The sequence below is a fragment of the Hemiscyllium ocellatum genome, chromosome 46 (genome assembly GCF_020745735.1).
Source record: "Hemiscyllium ocellatum isolate sHemOce1 chromosome 46, sHemOce1.pat.X.cur, whole genome shotgun sequence".
Classification (NCBI taxonomy): Eukaryota; Metazoa; Chordata; class Chondrichthyes; order Orectolobiformes; family Hemiscylliidae; genus Hemiscyllium; species Hemiscyllium ocellatum.
Genome location: NC_083446.1, coordinates 26,968,729 through 26,985,451, shown reverse-complemented (window position 1 = coordinate 26,985,451; position 16,723 = coordinate 26,968,729).

The window sequence follows — 16,723 nt, the reverse complement described above, 5'->3', positions numbered from 1 at the left end:
CTGATTGATGGAAGCTTCAGACCAATAGGAGGCTAGGTGTAATCCTTTAGCCAATGGGAGTGAATGAGGGGTGTTGCCAACAGGCCAGCATGTGACCATGAGCTGTGCAGGTGCAGTGTCACTGGGCAGGGGGTGGGAAGAGACCCAGTGAGTGAGAAGAGAGTGGGAGAGAAATGGAGTTAGTGTGGACTGGGAGGGTTTATAAACGCATGATGTAGGCTGCTAGACGTGAATTAGAAACTCCCAGTAAATGAAAAACAAAAGAACTGCGGATGATTAAATCCGAGACAACAGCCAGAAGATACTGGAAAAGCTCAGCAGGTCTGGCAGCATCTGTGAAGAGAAATCAGTTTTAACATTTTGGATCAGCTGACCCTTCCTCAGAACTGATGTTACTGAGAAAAAATGTCAGCTTATATGCAGAAGGTAGGGGTTAAGGAGTAAATGATAGGTGGGGATATAGTCCAAAGAGAGGTATAGGAGCAATTGGACAAAGGAATGGATAACGATCTGGCTGGGGGAGGGTGAAAAGATGTTAATGGAGACTGTTAGTGGCTAACCATAGGTAATGTGTAATGGCAGGCTATGTAATAACAAGGCCTGGTGTGTGGGGTGGGGGACTAAGGTGCGAGGACGTGGGAGACTTAGGACCTAAAATTAATGAAATCAGTTTTAAGGCCAGAGGCCTGAAGGGTCCCCAAGTCCAAAATGAGGAATTGTTCTTCCAGCTTACGTTAAAGTTTGGCGCAGGAGAAGCACAGCAGGTCAGACAGTATCCAAGGAGCAGCAGAATTGACATATTGGGCCTAAGCCTTTCAGCAGGAATGTGAGGGGAGGGGAAGAGGGCTGACAGATAATAGGATGTTTGTGTGGGGCTGGTGGGAAGGTAGTTGGGAAGGCGATACGAAGATGCTGGTGGAGGGTAATGATGAGAGGGTGGAATGGATAATTGGGAAGGAATATGGGCAGGTGGGACTATTCAAGAGGCTGGTGCAGAGTTGGAGGGCTGGATCTGGGATAAGGTGGGGGGAGGGGGAATGATGAAACGTTGATTCAGTGGTTGAAGGGTTCCAAGATAGAAGATGAGGTATTCTTCCTCCAGGAGTCATGTAGCTAGTATTTTGTGGTGGAGGTGGCCCAGGACATGCGTGTCCTTGGCAGAGTGGGAGGGTGAGTTGTAGAAATGGTTGGCCACAGGACAGTGGGGTTGATTGGTGCATGTCTCCCAGAAAGGTCCCCTGAAACATTCTGCAAGTTGGCGTCCTGTCTCCCCATTGAACACAATGAACACAATAGATGAGGTTATTCAATGTACAGGAAAATCTCTGCTGAATGTGGAAGGGACCTCTGGTGCCTTGGATGGAGGTGAGGGGAAGGTGTGGGCACAGGTTCTACACCTCTTGCAATGGCAGGCAAAGGTGTTGGAAGTGGAGGATGGGTTGGTGGGGAGCATGGACGTAATACGGAAGTTACAGGGAATGGTCTCTGAAGAATGCTGAAAGGGGTGTGGAGGGAAAGATATCTCTAGTGGGGTCTGATTGTAGGTCGTGAAAATGGCAGAGGATGATGTGTTGTATCTGGCTGAAAAGTGAGGACTTGGGAGTTCTATCCTTGCTGCGGTTGGAGGGGTGGGGTTCAAGGGCAGAGATGCAGGAAGTGGTGGAGATACACTGAAGAGTATTGTTGACCACATGGGAGGGGAAATTGCAGTACTTGAAATACAGGGCCAGTTGTTATGTTCTGGAGTGTTCTGCATCTAGCTTCCCTGTAACACTGTATTAAGAATGAGACAGATGTTGGCCAGGGAAGAGGCTCGTGTGTTAAAGTGGCAGGCAACTGGAAGCTCAGGGTCTTTTTTGGTCTGGGAGAGAGCACAGATTTGTCCAGATTGCACTTCTTCACTTTATAGGGACTGTCAGATTTAGTCCCAATCACACACTTCATGATGTTAACCTGTAACCTCCTTAGTTTCAATTCCCTGCAACTCCTTGTGAACTCAAATTCCAGTACATTTTTAGGTGGAATGTTCCAGATTCTGACAACTGTCTGTTCATCCAGAAACTGCTGAGGTGCATGTTGACTCTGGGGCTACAAAGGGCTGAATTGAAAGATGAGATGCTGTCCCTGAGCTCCCATTGAGATGCATTGGAACAGGACAGGAGGCTGAGGGCAGTGTAGGTGTGAGCAGACAATGAAAATGACAGGGCTGCACTGTGGGTGCTGCTTGGCTCAATGAGAGTGTTCTGGAGTTGGGTGTAAACAGATCGAGGGGAGACAGGGAGAAGGTGAAGCTGAAACTCATTTTTATTTCAGCCCATTCAGAAATTCACATGGTCCCAAAGGGAACCGTTAGTTTGTAAGTGATACTGTGGAGATTTTGTAACAGTTTTTAAGGTATAACGTAACATCTTAAGTAAAGAATACGGGATTTTGATTATAATGAATATGTTTGAAGGGTAGGAAGATTGCTCGGTCATTTAAATTCTCTTAATGGGAGTAACTAGCTGAATCTAGAGAGCCTGTGTGACAGGAGACCTCAGACCAATGGTGTGCTCCTCTTGTACAATGTGGGAAAATTAGGGATGTTTCCAGTGTCCCTGACGGCTGTGTGTGCAGGAAATGTGCCCACCAGCAGCTACTGGGAAACTGCTTTTCAGACCTGGAGCTGTGAGTGGACTCACTGTGGACCATCTGCAATACTGAGAATGTTATAGTCAGCACGTTTAGTGAGTTAGCCACACTGCAGGTGAGGGTTACACAGGCAGAAAGGGAATGGGTGACCATCAGATCAAGTAAAACGCTCAGGAAGGGATTGCAGGAGTTCCCAGTGGTTATTCCCTTCCCAAACAGATACTGTATACTGCTTGGGATTCGTATGGGTGTGTTTGTCGGTCTCAGGGGAAACCAGCAACAGCCAGGTTCATGACACCGTAGATAGCTCTGCTGCCCAGGACGGGAAGAGAGAGAGTGACAGGGGATTCAATAGTCAGGATTACAGACAGGCACTTCTCTGGTCACAGCCATGAATCCAGGATGGATTAGATTAGATTAGACTTAGTGTGGAAACAGGCCCTTCGGCCCAACAAGTCCACACCGACCCGCCGAAGCGCAACCCACCCATTCCCCTACATTTACCCCTTGCCTAAGGCTACGGGCAATTTAGCATGGCCAATTCACCTGACCCGCACATCTTTGTGACTGTGGGAGGAAACCGGAGCACCCGGAGGAAACCCACGCAGACACGGGGAGAACGTGCAAACTCCACACAGTCAGTCGCCTGAGTCGGGAATTGAACCCGGGTCTACAGGCGCTGTGAGGCAGCAGTGCTAACCACTGTGCCACCGTGCCGCCTATTAATGGTATGTTATCTCCCTGGTGATAGGATCTGGGATATCATGGTGCAGCTACAGGACATTCTGGAGCTGGAGGGTAAACAGCCCGTGGTTGTAGAACACACCGATACCAACGACATCATGAAACAAAAGGATGAGTGCTTGAAAGCTGGATGTTGGGAGAGCAGGGACACATTGTAATGCAGCTCCAGAAATGTAATGATGTCAGACTTGTTCCCAGTGCCATGTGCTAGTGAGAGCAGGAATAAGACGGTAGATCAGCTGGCTACATGGCTGGAGAAATGGTGTATCAGGGAAGGGCTTAGATTCTTCAGACATTGGGACCGTTTCTGGGTTAGGTGGGACCTGTACCAGCCTGACAGGTTACCCCTGGGCAGAGCTTGGTCAAATCTCTTGGGACTATTGCCAGTTCCTTTGGTGAGGTATTAAATAGTCTGGCAGGGGGATGGGAGCTAAAGTGTCAGGTTAGATGGGTCAGGTTCAGGTCAGGGAGTGGGAGGTAGAATATTAGCGATGTAGTCAGCAGCTCTGAAAACCAAAGGAAAGGAGGATTAAACGAGGATTAAGTCCCTCGTCATCCATCAGTCCTGACATCCCAGGAAGCAGAATCAACAAAATCTGGAGCTGTACAGAGCCGTCATCTGCAAAATTACTAATCCCTCATATGTTTACATCCAAATCATTGATATAAATGATGAAAAATAGTAGATACACACCAATCCTTGTGACACTCCACGTGCCTTCAGTCTGAAATGCATCCCTCCACCACCACTCTCTGTCTACCTTTGAGCCAGTTCTGTACTCAGATAGCTGGTTTCCTCTGTATTCCATGAGATGTAACCTTGCTAACCAGTCTCCCATGAGAAAGCTTGCCGAGCGCCTTACTAAAATCCACGTTGATCATGTCGAACAGTCTGCCCTCATCAATCATTTTTGTTACTCCCTCAAAAACCATTCTACCCCCTGGAAAACATAACAGTTACAGCACCAGAATAATCAGCCCACCGTATCTGTGCAGATCATGATGCCATTCCAAACTAATTTCAGCTGCCTATAACATGATCCATATCCCTGACAATATATGCCTGCTTATGTGTCTGTCTGAATGCCTCTTAAATTGTGATTATTCCTGTTTTCCCATCTCCCAGGAGAATACATTCTAGTCACTTACCAACATCTGCACAAGACACTTGTCTGACACAACTCCCTTTAATCTTGCACAGATGTTGTTGGAAATGCTCAGCAGGTCATGCAGCATCTGTGAAGCAAAATCAGTTAAACTTTCCGGTCTGGGCACCTTCCTCAGAAACGTTAACTCTAATTTCTTTTCACAGATGCTGCTTGACCTGCTGAGATTTTCCAGAAACTTCTGTTTCTCTTCCTGGTTTACAGAATCTGCAGTTGTTTCGGTTTTCATATCCTTTAAACTATCCCCCTCTCCTCTAGAATTTGTCATTTCCACCTTGGGAAAATGATTTACATTATTTGTTTGGTCTCCCCTACCCTGGGCAAAAAAGAAACCATGACTATTCACCCTATAATTGCTCCTCATAATTTTATAAAGGTCAACAAAGCCACCTCAAGTGCCCAGTGCTGCAGGGAAATAGCCTCAGCCTATTCAGCCTCTCCTTATGATACAAAATTTCCAATACTGGCAACAACCTGGTAAAACTTTTCTGAACTCTTGCAAGTTTCCAAACATATTTCCTATAGCAGGGAGACTGGAATTGAAGGTAGTGGGCATTCCAAAAGTGGCCGAGCCAATAAACTGTGCAACCGAAACCTGATCTCCCAACTCCTATCCTCAATGCACTGTCTAATAACAGCTAGCATACGAAACACCACCTTCACAGAGCTGTCTACCTCAACCACACTTTCAAGGAACTATCAACCCACACTACACAGTCTGTTTATTTGTCAACACTTCCCAAGAACTTGCTATTAAGATGTCGAGTCATATTCTGGGAACATCTTTCTGAAATCAGGTAGACTACAATTGAATGCGATATTCTAACACTGGCCTCACCAATGCCCTACTCAGCCACAACGTGACCTCCTAATCCCTATACTCAGTGACAGAATCCCCACAGTGTAGAAGCAGGCCTTTTGGCCCATGAGACCATACCAACCATCAGAACAGCATTTCACCCTCACTCTGTAACCTACCATTACCCAAAGCTAATCCAGCTAACCTGCATGTGTTTGGATTTGTGGGAGGAAATTAAGAGCACCCAGAGGAAGCCCACGCAGACACAGGGAGAATGTGCAAACACCACGCAGACAGTGGAATCGAACTAGAGTCCATTTATTGATCAGCATGTTCCAAATGCCATGTTCAGCACCTGATCTCCCTGAAACTCTACTTTCCAAGAACTATGCAGTTGTTCTGTGACCTTCAGTCGGAATTAAGCTGAGGAGGAGAAAACAGGAACAGGGTTGAGTGGTAGATGTATAAAATAACTCTCCATCCTCCCACTCTGTGTTCCCCTGTCTCCTCCCACTCTGTCTGTTCCCCCCTCTCTATTGGTCAGTTCTTTGTTGGTCACCCCTGTCGCCCCCACCCCATCGTTCTGTCTCCCCATCTGTCGGTCTGTCGCACCCTCAGTCTTTCTCCTTCTCCGACAGTCGCTGCCCCGTCGATCACACATCCATCTTTTCACTCTCCTCCCACCGTCGGTTGCACCCCCCAGGTCTGTTCCCCCTCTCTGTCGGTCGCCCCCCCAACCGTCAGTCACCCCCTCTGTACCCCCATCTGTCCCCCTCCTCTCTATTCCCACTTTCTGTCCTCAACCATTTCTGTCCCAACACTCTCGATCCACCCACCCTCTGTCCCTCCGCCCACCCCTCCCAGTCCCATAGTTCCATACACCCCCATCGAAGGGAAAATATCATCTCTATTTACCCTATCTAGGGAGGAGAGGGAAAAGATGGATGTGTGATCGACGGGGCAGCGACTGTCGGAGAAGGAGAAAGACTGAGGGTGCGACAGACCGACAGATGGGGAGACAGAACGATGGGGTGGGGGCGACAGGGGTGACCAACAAAGGGCTGACCAATAGAGAGGGGGGAACAGACAGAGTGGGAGGAGACAGGGGAACACAGAGGGGGAGGATGGAGAGTTATTTTATACATCTACCACTCAACCCTGTTCCTGTTTTCTCCTCCTCAGCTTAATTCCGACTGAAGGTCACAGAACAACTGCATAGTTCTTGGAAAGTAGAGTTTCAGGGAGATCAGGTGCTGAACATGGCATTTGGAACATGCTGATCAATAAATGGACTCTAGTTCGATTCCACTGTCTGCGTGGTGTTTGCACATTCTCCCTGTGTCTGCGTGGGCTTCCTCTGGGTGCTCTTAATTTCCTCCCACAAATCCAAACACATGCAGGTTAGCTGGATTAGCTTTGGGTAATGGTAGGTTACAGAGTGAGGGTGGAATGCTGTTCTGATGGTTGGTATGGTCTCATGGGCCAAAAGGCGGAATCTCTTTCCGCTCACCGTTCAGCCTCTGATGCTCCAAGGAAAACAGCCTATCCAATCCTGGCAACATCCTATCATTCTTTTCTGACCCCTTTCAAGTTTGAGAACATCCATCTGATAGGAAGGAGACCAGAATTGCGTGGAATATTACAAAAGTTGCCGAATCAATGTCCTGTACAGCGTCAATATGACCTCCCACCGCATCTACTCAATGCTCTGACCAAAAAAGGCAAGCAGACCAACTGCCGCCTTCACTAATCTATCTACTTGCTACTCTACTTTCAAGGAACTATGAACCTGCACTCGGAGGACTCTTTGTTTAGCAGCACTCCCCAGGAACTTACTACTAACTGTATAAATCCTGCTAAAGTTTGCTTTTCCAAAATGCAGCAGCTCACATTTTTCTAAACTGAAATCCTCAGCCCATTCACCCATCTGATACAGATCCCCTTGTACCCTGAGATAATCTTTATTCACTGTCTACTACACCTCCACTTTTGGTGTCATCTGCAAACTTACTAACAATACCTCCTATGTTCACATCCAAATCATTGATATAAATGAAGAAATGTAGTGGATCCAGCACCGATCCTTGTGACACTCCACTGGTCACAGGCCTCCAGCCTGAAAAGCACCCTCTGCCTTCTATCTTCGGGCCAGTTCTGTACTCCACACGATCTAACCTTGCTGACCAGTCTCCCATGAGGAACCTTGTCGAACACCTTACTGAAGTCATGTAGATCATGTCCATGATCTGACCTCAACAATCCCCTTTGTTACTTCTTCAAAAAACTGAGTCAGATTCATGAGACATGATTTTCCATGAACACAGCTGTTATTAGTATCAAGGATTTAACTCTGTACATTGGGGTCTGCGTTGCCCAGTTGTAGGTGTTAATATTCTGGATGAAGTTCAAGTACACCAGCATTTTGTCAGTGACTGTGTATTGAGTCTTGTTAATATTTCCAACACAGGTTTTTGAAACCCTTTGAAAGGCAGTCCCCGTATCCCTTGCCCACCAGGAAATGGTGGCAGTGTCCTTACCTCTGGACCAGGAGGATCAGGTTGAGAATTGAGGAAGAGCATCTTTGAAGAAGATGCTTAGAAAACCTGCCCAAGCCACCAGGCTATACTGTCTCCCAGCTGTCCCTGCGTGAGTCTCTAAACAGAACCTTTCTGTAGTTTCTCTCCTGTCAGACTCTCCCATTGCACAGTTTGTCCAGGATCCCCTCCTGCTGCTGCAATGATCCTGTCTCTCACTGACCTGTCCATCCCCCAGTGTCCTCCACATTCATTCATTGTTTACAATCCCATTACCCTAGTTCTCAAGCCCCCCCTTTCCATCCATAGAGGCGGCACAATGGTTAGCACTGCTGCCTCACATGACCAGGTAATCTGGTTCGATTCCGGCCAAACCCGGAGTTTGTGTATTCTTCCCGTGTCTGAGCAGATTTCCTCCGGGTGCTCCGGTTTCTGCCCACAATCCAAAGATAGACAGGACAGGTGAATTGGCCATTCCAAATTGTCCATAGTATTAGTTACATTATTCAGGGGTAAATATAGGTTAGGGGAATGGCTCTATGTAAGTTACTGTTTGGAAAGTCAGTATGGACCTGTTTGGCCGAAGGCCAGTTTCCATACTGTAGGGATTCTGATATATTGGGCAGCAGCTGCTGTCAATCTCCCGGACTCCTGTATGATCCGGAGCACGTGCTCTAGGAGGGGAGACCAGTGTATGGGTGCAGTGCTGGCCTATTGTGGGAGTATGCACAGAACGGGTCAGAGCCAGGGAGGGAGGCTTGTGTGTGAGGGATTAATCTATCATTGGCAGCTTCCTCCCTCTGGGAGCAGGATCCAGGGGAATGGCCCCTTTCCTGGTACCCTGACATGTGATCAGACGATCAGTGGTGCAGCATTTTGCAGGAAGTTATCAGAACTCGTTGTGTTTCTGCTCGCCGAGCTGGAAGTTTTTGCTGCAAACGTTTCGTTCCCTGCTAGGGAACATCATCAGTGCTGTTGGAGCCTCGTGTGAAGCGCTTCACAGGAGGCTCCAACAGCACTGATGATATTCCCTAGCCAGGGAACGAAACGTTTGCAGCAAAAACTTCCAGCTCGGCGAGCAGAACCACAACAATGGATACCCGAGCTACAAATCTTCAATCAGATTTTGAAGTTATCAGAACTCTTTTGTGAAGATTCAGGGTTTTTATGGAAAGGGACAAGGATGGGCCTGCAATTCGAGTTCTAATTCGGTTCATTTTAGTAAAACGGGTTTTGGCCAGAGTGTGCAGGAAGCAATGCATGCAGGATGGTTGTCATCAGAGGATTCACCAACCGCCACCCCGCGGTGGGCTCAGAGTCAGACAGGAGTTCGGAAACTAAATTCAAAGAGAGGACAGAGGGTGTGAGAACTAGGTGTGGAGGAAAGGAGTGAGGAGATTGGTTTGGATTTCAGTTCACAGAAGAAATAAATTGTTAGACTGAGATTTAAAACTTTGGCGGAACAAGAAGCTACCATTTAATACTATAATTGTCTTATGAAGTTTGATCCTGTATTAACAATGGTGACTTGTTTTCTCAGTTGTAGAGTACTGAAAGGGTGGATTTGCGGATGAGAAATTCAAATTGAACTTCATGTTCAGTTTTGATAGTTACTTGATCCGTGCCGATCTGAATATCATTGGCCTTTTCATGTGGAAGGAAAGGTGTGTATTCTGTCCGTGGGCGAATATTCCAAATATCAGTGTGACTGGAAAAAGTACTGAGGTACAGCCAAGTCTATGTTAGCGTGGTGACTGTGGAGAAAGAGTTTGTCTGTTTTTGAAAGTCTGAAATATCATGGCACATCTCCCAGGAACAATTAAGCCACAGCTTTGTTTTGTAGAAGGACAAGTCTTTAATTAACCATACAACCAGAAAGACACGAGGAAGCACCATGGGAAATACTATGGAAACGGGATTGTTGTAAAGGAGTTCATTCTCGATCATGGAGAGTAATCCATTGGCGTTGTCACGTCGGTTCCAGCGCAGTGGGGAAATACTGGAAATATGATTAATGCAATGTAGGTTTCAGTTACTAAACTGTAAAAGGTGCAGAACAATTTACAACGATGTTGCCAGGGCTCAGGGGTCTGAGTTATAGGGAGAGGTTGGATAAGTGAGGATTTTATATTTAGAGCAGAGGAAACTGTCTTTTTCCTAGGAACTCAAGGAGTGGAGGGCTTGATTGGATCAGTTGAAGGTTAGAGGAGAAAGAATAAAAGGGAAGCTGAGGGGCAACTGTTTTACACAGAAGGTGTTATTTATATGGAATGAACTGCCAGTGGAAGTGGTTCAGACAGGAACACTCACAACAGGTAAAAGACATTTGGATAGGAAAGGATCAGAAGCAAATGGGCCAAGTGCAGGGAAGTGGGGTTAGTGTGGATGGGCATTCAGGTCGGCATGGGCCAGTTTGGACCAAAGGGCCTGTCTCTGCTGTGGGATTCTATAACTCTAAGTGCATCTGCTATTTCTCCCACTAACTCTGTTGGTATCCAGGGATGTATTCCATCAGGGCAATGAGATTGTCTACCTTTAGCTCCATTAGCTTGCCCAGCTCTAACTCTTTCACGATAATGGTTATTTCTAGGTCCTCATCTTCATTAGTCTCCTTATCAATTACTGGCATGTTCTTCGTATCCTCCACTTTGAAGACTGACTCCGGTGTATTCATATGCCTAAATCCTGCTGGATAAGAATAACTCGGTACAGAACTCTTAGAGGTCTTATTTGAGTCTTTATTGATGAAACATGGTAGTTACCTGGATAGTGTGCATGCAAAACACCTCCAGGCAGCATCAGGTAAAGCCCCACCTGTCCGATGTACAGCTCCCATTCTTATACCTTTGTGGTTTGGGACTTTGAATAGAGACTGTCTATCAGTATTATCTCCATGGCAACGGCAGTTAGAAAGTCTGGCCAGTTCAGCACCTTGTGGTTAAACCACACTCCCCTCCTCCCACGCCCCCGTGGCTCCCTCAAGTATCTGACAGGCGCTTCAGTTTCAGTGGGATATCTATCAGGATTCTGATGTGTAGGAGCCGGTGGTGGGGTGGACAAAGTTAAAAACCACATATCACCAGGTTATAGTCTAACAGGTTTATTTGGAAGTACAAGGTTTTGGAGTGTGCTGTGATTTTTAACTTGATCAGGATTATCGCTATAGTAACAGTAAAGTGCTTCAACAATTACAGAGGCCATATGTTCCCCACGCAATAGGTTCCCCTCTAGCAGTGTAAACTGCTATTCTGGCCCTGGGGATAGCATCTCATCACTTTTCTCCCCCAATCCCATCTCTCTTTCTGTTGATCTTTCAAGTTTTTCTAATCTTCTAGTTTCTCCTTGGTCTTTGCCAATTTGTACGCGTTCTATTTCAGTTTGATAGACTCCCTTTTTTCCTGAGCCACCCATGGCAGATTACTCCTTTTCCTACAGTCATTGCTTTTCACTGATATATACTATTGCTGAGCACTTTGAAACATTGCTTTGATATTCCCCCACAGTTTGTCAACTTTCCCATGGTAAAGTCTTGGTTTCCAGTCTACATTAGCCAACTCCTGCCTCATCCTATTGTAGTCTCCTTTGTTTAAGCACTGGATCTTGGGATTGGATTTAATCTTCCAGCTTTCCATCTGTGTTCTACGTTCAACCAGACTTATCACAAGTTTTTTTTATCAGATTACGAGATGAGGCGATGTTACCTGGGTGTTTTGGTTTTTATTGTCAGAGACCTTGGCTTTGTAACTAAGTACAGGATAGATATTCACAACAGAGTATTCTGGATGGTGTGAATGTACTACACAGTCTAAAACCATAAATCACTGTCTCCCTTCAGTTTAAAATTGCAAAATCATTATCTCCTACACGCTACCTCACTATCTAAGTTTGAAATGCTAATCTACGTGACTACCCTGCATTTTCCGAAAATCTCCTGTGGTGAAGGTGGTGATTTTTGGATTCAGCTTTCCAGTTATAAGCACTGGGCACAGGAGAACCAGCCCCACCATTTAATACGGTGATGATTGAGCTCATCTCTGTCTCAGCTGGATTTTCCCACCTGCTCTCTCTCACTTTTCATCTCATTGCAAATTCAACATCAGTATCTTTTCATTAAATCTGCTCATTGTCCTGGCATCCACCACATTTTGAATAGGGAATTCCACAGATTCACAACACATTGAGATAGGTACATTCTTCCTCATGAGAATAGAGTAGAGTTCCTATCGTGTAGAAACAGGGTATTCATCCATCGAGTCCACACCAACCCTATAATGAGCATCTCATTCAGATCCACTCATTCCCTGTAACATTGCACTTCCCATGGCTATTGGCTAACTGACAGGTGCATGGACACTGTCAGCAATCTAGCATCGGCAATCCACCTAAACTGCACATCTTTGGACTGCGTGAGGAAACTGGAGAACTGTACGAAACCATGCAAACATGGGGAGAATGTGTAAACTCCACACAGTCACCTAAGGTCCCTGATGCTGTGAGGCAGCAGAGCTAGCCACTGAGCCACCTCTGCATTAAAACCTACTGCGCCTTATTAACCTCCCAATCCCCCAATTGGCTGAATTTATGTTCCTTACATCAGAAATCCGGTTGTCTCAGCGGATGTCTCAGTAAATCGCAGTGACAGCCCACATGTCCAGTGTGTCTGAATGGGGATCCGATACACAACATCCTCCATCACACACTTTTCATTCACTTTCCAGAGACAGGGCTCCTGTGGCTGCATGAGGACTGTAACTCCCAAATTCCGAGGCAGGGACCACACGTCTGTGGGGAAACCTGGCACTGCACAAGTACAGAATGTGGGTGGGTTCTGGAGCATGTGCTCTGGGGTAACGTGTGGAAAGTATTTCACACTGTGATTGTCTGGAGGAGGAACGTATTTGCTTGTAGTATTGATCTGTTGGAGGGTCAAAGTGTCACCACACCAACATGGGACCAAGTTACATTCCCAACTTGTCATAACACTGGAATCGACCAATGGGAAACAAGGTAGGATCTGACCCATTCTCCCAGACTGAAGGTTCCTCTTCTGTCCAGGATCTGCCACCTCCCTTTCTGTTTCCTTTTGTTTCATTCTGCTGTTACATTATTGACTTGCAGCAACTGAAGGGATAGGAAGTGAACCCTGGAAGGATGCAGAGTCTAACCAGGGACGGGAAGTGGTGGCATGGGTCTGTTTATCAGTAACTCCATGAGAATGGGAACGGTGTACATTAGGGGTTGCAGAGTCAGAATGGTGGGAGAGAGTAAGTGGGCTGGAGGGTTACAGCTTTTGGGGAAGAAAACGGAAAAAGATATTCCAGAGAAACTAGAATTGTCTTCTGAATTTCTAACCCGTACATATTCCTTTATACAGGGTGCTAGATGGGGAAGATTTGCAGACTGAAATCTCAAAATCATGTGCAGATCGTGATTAAGTTAACCAGCATTTGAAGAACCAAAGATTGAGAATCACTCGGCCAAAATCCTGCAACCCTCTCCCTCCCAGCATTGTCGGTCTATCTGCGCCAAATGGACTGCGTATGGTTCAAGACAGCAGCTCACTACCATCTTCTCAAGGGTAACTAGCGATGGGGGAGAAATGCTGGCTGAGCCAGTGATGCCCATATCCTGGAAATGGGTTCTGTCTAGAGTTGCTGAAACCCAGTTGATGTTACTGCAGTATGGTGAGCGATGCTGAGTGCATCCTCCAGGAGGCAGCACCATCACATTACCCCTGTCTACACCCACACAGTAACACCGCAACGTCACTGGAACAAAAGGCAGTGAAACCAAAGGAGGACTTAGATATAGTTCTTCGAGTTGAAGTCATGAAAGGGGATTGGAACACAGCAGGAACAGGAGACTGAACTGGATGGTCAGCTGTTTCCCATTGAATGGTGAAGCAGGATTGAAAGGCTGAATGGCCTCCTGCTGCTATCTCCCAGGTATGTATATAGCCATGGAGCCCGGGTAGGAAGGAGTGGGCAGGGATTCTCCAGGAGATTGCACTTCCACAACAGTTTTTAGTGAGGGAAGGTTTGATGGATTTTATTTAACATTTATCGTTAACACAAGGTTTGTGAATTTGGTTTTAAAATATTGTAGCTATTTATTCCACAATAAATAAAACTAAAAGCGAAGAAATGAAACTAAGTGTTTAAAAATTTCAAACGCCCTGTAAAACAAATTCCTGTCTATTCCCGTACAACATCACTTCCCAGTTACTCAAACCCCAGGGAAATATTCCCTCCCTGTCTGAACCTTTGGTTTGATTTAACTGCTTTTCGGTTCTCCTTCTGTGAGCTGTGAAGCGTTCCTTTCCCCCTCCCCCATTTCCCCTACCCCGAAGTGTTATCTCAGACAGCTGAGCAAACTTCCCACGTTCATCATTACACCATTTTGGGTTTTGTTCATATATAATCCCCAGCAGTAAACCACCCGTGTAAACCAATTGAATATTTCCAAACAAAGCCCATTACGAGCAAAGCAAACCATTACAAATGACAAAGTGGGAAGGGACCAAATAAAAGTAGAGTTGGGGGTGAGGGGGCAGCGGTGGAGATAAAGCACTGTCTCCCCTGCGATGCCCACCTCTCTCTAAAGGCATTGAGAGCATTGATACACACCACCTGCTCCTTCTCCAATGACACCCTGCTTTATCCTCAGTCATAGAATAGCCTTTATCCTCAATCATAGAATAGAATCCCAACAGTCTGGCAGGAGAGCGTTGGCTCATCAAACCCCACCAACCATCCAAAGAGCATCCCACCTGGAGCACTCAATCCCTGTAACACTGCATTGCCCATGGCTGATCCACAGAGTCTGCACAATCCTGGACACAGTGGACAATTTCACACAACTGATCCACCTAACCCACAAATGTTTGAACTGTGGGAGGAAACCAGAGCACCTGGAGGGGGCCCACACTATCATAGGCTGTTGACCAAGGCTGGACTCCAACCTTGTACCTGGTGCTGTGAAGCAGCAGTGCTATAATCCCAATTTAAATCAAAACAGATGATCCCTGCTCATTGTCACATGCCTGTTTCTGGAGACTTATTGCCCAGAGAGACATCCTGATATTCAGAAAGAGACAATATAAATTCAGTCAACTCCTGCCGAGTTAATGTGATTACCAACAGCATCAGTACTCCAACAGTGTCATCAGACCTCGTACCTACTCTATCATTTACGATTTGTAACCTATGGGAAGTTTGTTACCAGCTTCGATGACAGCCATAATGCTCTGACCACTTTGACAGAGCCAGTGCTCGTCAGTTCTAATAGTTATCTATAGTTTGTATCTAAACAGGATGCCCCACAATAGGAAGTGCTCTGACACTCAATGCCCGTAATTCAAGGTCATTTTCCTAAAACCACTCACGTCTGGCAATACCACTGAAGTATTTTATACAGGAGCCTTTCGGTCTCAATTGCCAGTTCCAGTCCATGAAGCAGCCAGTAACATGCCAGTGAATTGAATTCTAACAGCAGCATTGCCCTGGCAGGAGAGATTGTGGAGCTTGAAGCTGTCTTCTCTGGAGTATCTAAACATGAAATACTTTAAATAAACAAAAATCATCAAGAGCTTGATAGGACAGATACAGGAAGGATGTGCTCCTCGGCTGGTGTGTCTGGAATAAAGTAAGCACTAACTACAGTATTTTTACCCAGCATCCCCTTTAGCTGCATCAATGTTGAAGATTTATTTGCTGCTCTAATTCCACTCTCTTAATCACTCCCATTTTTCACTGCGGTAATGTTCATGATTGTGCAAATGTATAAAATTTAATTTAATCCATCCCAAAACCTCTCTGTACCTGTGTCTCACTTGTGTTCACAAAGACACTCGTTCAATCTGACTTCTTTGCAAACCCTGCTCTGATATTTCCTTAGAGGGCTCAGAATTAATTATTCACAGAATTGTTACTGTACAAAAGGAGGCTGATTAGCTCTCCAAAGGATCACCTCACCAAATGCCATTCTTCTCCCTTTACCCCATAAACCTTCCCATTCATCCTCTTCCAATAACACCGGCGAGTTCACAAGTAACCACAGCGATTGGATTTGTTTTGTTTGTTCATGGGATCACGGCATCACTTGCTGGGGCAGTATTGTCATCCATTCTAACTGCCCAGGAGATGATTCAGAGTCAACCCCATTATTCAGGGGCTGGATTCAAATGTCGGCTGGACCAGCTCAGAATTAACGGTTTCTCAGGCCCAATGACATGAAGTGTTGATTTCTAGCCTATTATCTTATTTCTGAAATGATAATGAATAATTTTTGCAGTTGAATTAAAAGTGAAAGGCCAAAATGGGTTTTATTCTGATTGAGCACATCCTCCTGTTTTCTCAGTTATTATTGACAGTCTCATTCCCCTCGCACCAGAACCTGTTCCAGAGAGTGTTCCAGAAAATGCAGAATGGTCAGCTGCGACCGGTCACCTGACTGGTCACTGGACCGAAAGTTTCACTCTCCACAGATGCTGCCAGGTCTGCTGACGTTTTCCAGCAATTCCTGTTTTAGCTCCTGATTTCCCAGCATTTGCAGATGTTTCGTTTTTGACTATTGATCTTGTCTGTTGCAGAGGAGTTCATTGATGAGTTTGGAGAGTTTTGAACATTACAACTTAGGCCATAAATCAGCCATGATCTATTGAATGGCAGAGCAGGGTTGAAGGGCTGAATGGCCTCCTCCTGTTCCAATGAAAGTTATCCATCTGCAGCTTGTGGTAACATTTCCCCTCACTGCTCACTTCACATCCATGTCTAACACACTGTTACTGCCTGAACAAACCTCCTGTGTTTGAACTCAACCTGCTAATGCTCAGTGGTTCCCTCTACTGC